Source organism: Jaculus jaculus, chromosome X (genome assembly GCF_020740685.1).
Source record: "Jaculus jaculus isolate mJacJac1 chromosome X, mJacJac1.mat.Y.cur, whole genome shotgun sequence".
NCBI lineage: Eukaryota > Metazoa > Chordata > Mammalia > Rodentia > Dipodidae > Jaculus > Jaculus jaculus.
Genome location: NC_059125.1, coordinates 63,168,347 through 63,176,409, shown reverse-complemented (window position 1 = coordinate 63,176,409; position 8,063 = coordinate 63,168,347).

The following is an 8,063-nucleotide window of genomic DNA, read 5'->3' as shown; positions in this document are numbered from 1 at the left end:
GGGCATACCAGGGCCTCCTGCCACTGCAAAAAAAGTCCAGATGCGCGTGCCACCTTGTGCATCTGGCTTACATGGGTCTCCTTGGGAACTGAACCTGGGTCCTTTGGCTTTGAGGGCAAGCACCTTAACCACAAAGACATCTCTCTAGTCCTAAATTTTTTTTTTGAAACAGCATCTTACTTTGTATAACAAGCTGTCCTCAAAACTTTCATTCTCTGGAATTTCAAACGGGAAAGTGTGGGGGTGGGGAGGGAGGGAATTACCATGGGATATATTTTATAATCATGGAAAATGTTAATAAAAATTAAAAAAAAAAAAAAAAATTAAAAAAAAAAAAAAAAAAAAAAACTTTCATTCTCTTATCTCAGCCTCCTAATTTTTTTTGTTTTGTGTTTTGTTTTCGAGGTAGGGTTTCACTCCAGTCCACGCTGACCTGGAACTCACTATGTAGTCTCAAGGTGGCCTTGAATGCATGGTGATCCTTCTACCTCTCAATATGTGGTTCTTTAAATTTAAGCAAATTGCTTGATGTGATGGATCATGCCTTTAATCATGCCTTTAAGGCAGAAATAGGAGGATTGATATGAGTTCCAGGCCACCCTGACAGGACATAGTGAATACTAGGTCAGCCTGGGCTGGAGTCAGACCCTACCTAGAAAAACAAAACAAAACAAAATAATAATAATAATTATTATTATTAAATAGAAGCTGAATGTGATGGCCCATGCCTGTAATCACAGTACTGGGGACGCAAAGGCAGCAGAATCAGTAATTCAAGGCCATCCTAGGCATACTAAAACCATGTGTCCCCTCCCTACAAAAAGAATTAAAAATCCCAGATCAGATGCCTCAAACCTGTAATTCTAGCCATTCAGAAGATTAAGGAAGGAGGATCACAACTTCAAGGCCAACCTGGACAATACAGTGAGACCTTATCTCAAAATAAAGTACCAAAATTTTTTGCCAGCTGTGGTGGCACAGGCCTTTAATGCCAGCACTCAGAAGGCAGAGGTAGGAGGATTGTCGTGATTTCAAACCCACCCTGAGACTACATAGTGAATTCCAGGTCAGCCTGGGGCCAGAGTGAGATCCTACCTTGAGAAACAAACCAAACAAAATAAAACACTTTTTTTTTTTTTTTTTTTTTTTTGGTTTATGGAGGTAGGATCTCATTCTAGCTCAGGCTGACCTGGAGTTCACTGTGTAGTCTCAGGGTGCCTTTGAATTCTTGAAGATCCTGCTACCTCTGCCTCCCAAATTCTAGGATTAAAGGCCTGCACCACCATGCCCACCTCCAAAAAAAAATTTAAATACCTTGGCATGATGGCACAAGCCTTTAATCCCAGCACTAGGGAAGCTGAGGTAGGAGGATCACTGTGAGTGCTCTGGAGGCAAAGGTAAGATAATCACTGAGTTTGAAGCTACTCTGAGAATACGTAGTGAATTCCAGGTCAACCTGGGCTACAGTAAAACCCTACCTCAAAAAGCCAAAAAATAGGGACTGGAAAGATGGCTTAGCAGTTAAGCGCTTGCCTGTGAAGCCTAAGTACCCCGGTTCAAGCCTCAATTCCTCAGGACCCACATTAGCTAGATACATAAGGGGGCATGCGCATCTGGAGTTTGTTTGCAGTGGCTGAAGGCCCTGGCATGCCCATTCTTTCTCTCTCTCTCTCTCTCTCTCTCTTTCTCTCCCCCCCCGTACCTCTTTCTCTCTGTCTGTCACTCTCAAATAATAAATAAATAAATTAATTAAAAAAACCAAAATATAAAAATTTAAAAAAGATTGTATAAAGAGCTCCTGTCAGCCAGGCGTGGTGGTACACACCTTTAATCCTAGCACTTGGGAGGCAGAAATAGGAGGATCACCGTGAGTTCCAAGTCAGCCTGAGCTAGAGTGAGACCTGCCTTAAAAAAAAAGCTCCTGTTCATGAGAAGGCAGGAAGGAATAAAGCCCTTTAATTTTTATTTATTTATTTACTTGTTTGAGACAGAGAGATTGGGTGTGCCAGGGCCTCCAGCCACTGCAAATGGACTCCAGATATATGTGCCCCTTTAGGCATCTGGCTTTATGTGGTTACTGGGAAATCAAACCTAGGTCTCTAGGCTTTGTAGGCAAGCACCTTAACCACTAAACCATAACTCCAGCCCAAGAATTTTTGTTTTTGTTTTTTTTTGGTGACCTGCAATCCTCCCAGCACTTTGGAGCAGAGGTAGGGGGATCACCGTGAGATCAAGGTCACCCTGAGAATCCAATGTGAATTCCAGGTCAGCCTGGGCTAGAGTGAGAACCTACCTTGAAAAACAAACAAAAAAAAAATTATTTGAGAAAGAGGGAGAGAAAGAGATAGAGAGAATGGATGCACCAGGGCCTCTAGCCACTGTGAACGAATTCCAGATTCACACAACACCTTGTGCATCTGACTTTATGTGGGTACTGGGGAGCTGAATCCAGGTCCTCAGGATTTGCAGGCAAGTGCCTTAACTTTAACTGTTGAGCTTTCTCTCCAGCCCAGTCCCCCCCATCTTTTGTTTTTGGTTTTTCGAGGTAGGGTCTCACTCTAGCTCACGCTGACCTGGAATTCACTATGCAGTCTCAGGGTGGCCTGCAATCCTCTTACCTCTGCCTCCCAAATGCTGGGATTAAAGGTATGCACCACCATGTCTGTCTCCAGCCCCTACTTTTGAAAAGAAAAAAATATATTGTTGTTGTTGAGGTAGGGTTTCACTCTAGTCCAGGCTGACCTGGAATTCACTATGTAGACTTAGGGTGGCCTAGAACTCACCGTGACCCTCCTACCTCTGTCTCCTGAGTGCTGGAATTAAAGGTGTGTGTCACCACGCCCCACTCCTTTTTTTTTTGTTGTTGTTGTTTGTTTCGAAGTAGGGTCTCTCTCTGGTCCATGCTGACCTGGCCTCGAACTCATGGTGATCCTTCTACCTCTGTCTCCCAAGTTCTGTTTTTTTTGTTGTTATTTTGAGGTAGGGTTTCGCTCTCTAGGGTCATCGCCAATTTTAACCAGCAATGGATTTGGTAAATTTTATGGTTGGCCAGCCAGGCCAAATGTACCAACTGGTGCAATGGTGATATGTCTGTTATAGTGTAGCCAACTGTTCTCTGGTCTTAAGGTCCGCTGAAAACCTAGTCAAAAGCTTATGGCTGGGGAAGACATAAGGCCTAGAGAGGAAACTACTACTGTTGTCTGGCTAAATGCATATATTATACCCACTAAACTGCCCTCTAAACACTTAGGCTTATGCCCATATATTAATGCTACTCTCACTCTTGGTTAGAGAAACTTCTTTTTTCCTTTAAAATTTTTTTTTGTTTATTGTTATTTATTTATTTGAGAGTGACAGACACAGAGAGAGAAAGAGACAAATAGAGAGAGAGAGAGAGAATGGGCACGCCAGGGCCTCCAGCCACTGCAAACGAACTCCAGATGCATGTGCCCCCTTGTGCATCTGGCTAACACGGGTCCTGGGGAATCAAGCCTTGAACCGGGGTCCTTAGGCTTCACAGACAAGCGCTTAACCGCTAAGCCATCTCTCCAGCCCAAGAAGCTTTTTTTTTCAAAATTTTTTTTTGTTGTGGTTTATTCTTATTTATTTGAGTGCGACAGAGAGAGAAAGAGGGAGAGAGTGGACACACTAGGGTCTCCAGCCACTACAAACGAACTCCAGGCGAATGCGCCCCTTGTGCATCTGGCTAACGAGGGACCTGGAGAATCGAGCCTTGAACCGGGGTCTTTAGGCTTCACTGACAAGCACTTAACCGCTAAGCCATCTCTCCAGCCAGAGAAGCTTCTTTTATCAAATGACAATGACCACTGGAGTAATGTAAAACTCAGCATAGTGCTGAGAAATGACAATGAAGTGTTCAGCACTGAGACATCTCTATCATACCCTCAGGGACAATTGCAGAAGAGGTGGAAGAAAAAAATACAAGATCTAGTGCTGGAGAAATGGCTTAGTGGTTAAGGCCTTTGCCTGTAAAGTCTAAGGCCTCAGGTTTGATTCCCCATTACCCACATAAGCCAGGCGCATGAGGCAGGCATATGCGTCTGGATTTTTTTTTGTGGCTAGAGGCTCTGGCGTGTCCATTTCCTCTCTATCTGACTCTCTCTCTGTGTCAAACAAATAAATAAAATGTTTCTAAAAATTTTTAAAAAGAAGCTGAGCAAAAAAAGGGGGGGCTGGAGGAATGGCTTAGCGGTTAAGTGCTTGCCTGTGTAGCCTAAGGATCCTGGTTCAAGGCTCGATTCCCCAGGACCCACCTTAGCCAGATGCACAAGGGGTGCACACATCTGGAGTTCGTTTGCAGTGGCTGGAGGCCCTGCGCACCCATTCTCTCCCTCGGTCTCTATCTGCCTCTTTCTCTCTGTCTGTTGCTCTCAAATAAATAAATAAAAATAACCAAGAAAAGAAGCTGGGCATGGTCATACACACCTTTAATCCCAACACTTGGGTGGGAGATGTAGGATGATTGCCATGAGTTTGAGGCCACACTGAGACTACATAGTGAATTCTAGGTCAGCCTGAGCTAGAGTGAGACCCTACCTCAAAAAACTAAAAACTAAAAACTAAAAAAAAAAAAAAAAAAAAAAAAAGTCAACTGGGTAAGAAATAAGTGCTTGAGAGTTGGTTCAGCGGTTAAGGTGCTTGCCTCTGAAGACTGAGGACCCAGGTTTGATTGCCCAGAACCCATGTAAGCCAGATGCACATGGTGGTGCATGCTTCTGAAGTTCATTTGCAATGGCCAGAGGTCCTGGTACAACCATTCTTTCTCTCTCTTTCTCTCTGCTGGGCAAGGTGGTGTACACCTTTAAACCCAGGTATTGGGAGGCTGAAGTTGGGGGGTTGCTGTGAGTTAAAGGCCAGCCTGGGTTAGAGAAAGACCCTACCTACCTCAAAAACAATGAAATATTCATCCAGGTATACTTATTTACATAAAATAAACACGCACATACATATTAACATGTTTTTATCTTCAATAAATGCCAAAAATGAGGCTGGAGGGCTGGAGAGATGGCTTAGTGGTTAAGTGCTTGCCTGTGAAGCCTAAGGATCCTGGTTTGGGGCTCGATTCCCCAGGACCCATGTAAGCCAGATGCACAAGGGGGCGCACACGTCTGGAGTTCGTTTGCAGTGGCTGGAGGCCCTGGTGCACCCATTCTCTCTCTCTTTCTCTCTGTCTGTTGCTCTCAAATAAATAAATAAATAAATAAACAAAATTTAAAAAAATCAGGCTGGAGAGATGGCTAAACAATTAAGTTGCTTGCCTGCAAACTTAACAACCCAGGTTCTATTCCCCAGTACTCATGTAAATCCTGTTGTTTGTTTGGTCTATGGCCATACCACTATGAACACGTCTGATCTTGTCTGATGTTTTTTTGCAGCAGCTAGAGGCCCTGGCATGCCAATTCTCTCTCTCTCTCTCTCTCTCGCTCGCTCACTCTCTCTTTCTCTCTCGTCTCTCTTTTCTCTATCTGTCTTGGCTTGCAAATAAATAATCTTTAGGATAAAAGAAAAAAATGAAGGAAGAAGGAAGAAAAAAAGTAAAGAATAGCCCATACTAAGTGCAGCAGAATTTGCTCAAAACCCACATAAGTAGGGATATTATAGTGCATAGTATCTTAAACTGTGAGTCAAGACACTATATTGGGTCACCTAATTCAATATGGTGGTCACTGGGCTGGAGAGATGGCTTACAATTAAAGCGCTTGCATGGGAAGCCTATGGACCCATGTTCAGTTTCTCTCCAAATCCCACTTAAGCCAGATGCACAAAGGTGAGGCAAATGCAAGGTCACACATGTCCACTAGGTGACTCAAGTGTCTGGAGTTTGATTGCATTGGTTGAGGTCCTGGTGCGCCAATTCTCCCTCTGTTTTTTGTGTTTTCTCTCTTCCTCTCTCTCTTAAAAAATGAATATGGTGGGCAGCAAAAATAATAAAATAAAAACAAAAAAACCCCAAAACTAAAAACAAGACAAAACAAATTATGGCTGGGTGTGGTGGTGCATGCCTTTAATCCCAGCACTCCAGCACTCAGGATGCAGAGGTAGGAGGATCACCATGAGTTCGAGGTCACCCTGAGACTCCATAGTGAATTCCAGGTCAGCCTGAGCTAGAGTGAGACCCTACCTCGAAAAATCGATAAAACCAAAAAACAAAACCAAAAAAAATTATGTGCCAGGTTTGGTGGTCCATGCCAGTAATCCTAGCATTTGGGAGGCAGAGGTAGGAGGATCACTGTGAGTTTGAGGCCACCCTGACTACATAGTGAATTCCAGATCAGGCTGGGCTAGAGTGAAACCCTACCTCAGAAAACCAAATACCTCCCCCACCACAAAAAAAAAAAAACAGTAGGATAAAATAAGGGGCTGGAGAAATGGTTTAGCAGTTAAGGTGCTTGCCTGCAAAGCCTAAGGACCCAGGTTAATTCCCCAGCACCCACGTAAGCCAGATGCACAAGGTGGCACGTATGTCTGGAGTTCCTCTGCAGTATCTAGAGACCCTGGTGCACCCATTATCTCTCTTTCCACCTGCATTTTTCTAATAAATAAATAAATAAATGCTAAATCATGCATACCAAATAATTATTTTAACATTATATTTTACTTAATAAAATTTTATTTTATTTTTTTATTTTTTTTATTTGAGAGCGACAGACACACAGAGAAAGACAGATAGAGGGAGAGAGAGAATGGGCGCACCAGGGCTTCCAGCCTCTGCAAACGAACTCCAGACGCGTGCGCCCCCTTGTGCATCTGGCTAACGTGGGACCTGGGGAACTGAGCCTTGAACCGGGGTCCTTAGGCTTCACAGGCAAGCGCTTAACCGCTAAGCCATCTCTCCAGCCCTATTTTACTTAATAAAAACTTATTTATTTATTTCTTTGAGAGGGAGAGAGAAGCAGATAGAGAGAACAGGCACACCAGGGCCTCTAGCCACTGCAAATGAATCTCCAGATACATGTACCACCTTGTGTATCTGGCTTAGTTAGGTACTGGGGAATTGGACCAGGTCCTTAGGCTTCAAAGGCAAACACCTTAACTACTAACCCACCTCTCCAGCCTTTTTTTTTTTTTTTTTTACTTTTTGGTTTTTCAAGGTAGGGTTTCACTCTAGCCCAGGCTCACCTGGAATTCACTATGAAGTCTCAGGGTGGCCTCGAACTCAGTGATCCACCTACCTCTGCCTCCCCAGTGCTGAGATTAAAGGAATGTGCCACCACACACGCTTCTCCAACCTTTTTTATGGTTAAAAAACCCTATATTTAAAATAAAAACATATTTTATTTATTTATTTGAGAGACAGAGAGAGAAAAAGAAAGAAAAAAAGAGGCAGATAGAAAGAGAAAGGGCATGCCTCTAGCCACTGCAAACGAACTCCATATGCATCCACCACATGGGTCCTGGGGAATCAAACCTGGGTCCTTTGGCTTTGCAGGCAAGCACCTTGACTGCTAAGCCGTATCTCCAGCCCAGCTTTATGATTTATTATCTGTAGGCAAGTGCCTTAACCACTAAGCCATCCCTCCAGCCCTGTTTTATTATCTGTAAATGCTTGGTTTGTGTATCTATTCTATATACCTGTATGCATGGGGTTGAGTAAACATTTCTTAGGTGAGGTTGGGGATTAGCTCAGTGGAAATAACAGATATAAGGCTCTGAGTTAGGTTCTCAGAATCAGAAAAAAAAATCACAAAAACACAGAAACAAACAAATGCACACACAAAAAGCAAGGAACTAAAATTTTCTCAGGTTAAAAGAGGTCACAAACTGGGTGTTCTAGTGAATACCTATTTGTCCCAGCACTCTGGAAACTGGGGTAGTGAGATCTCCTGGAGTTCATGGCCAGCCTGGGGCTACAGAGTGAGTTCTAGGTTAACCTGGGCTATAGTAAGACTCTGCTTTGAAAAAAAATTTGTGTAGTCAGGCATGGTGGTGCATGCCTTTAATTCCAGCACTTGGGAGGCAGAGGTAGGAGGATTGCCATGAGTTCAAGGCTACCCTGAGACTACATAGTGAGTTCTAGGTCAGCCTGGGCGACAGTGAGACCC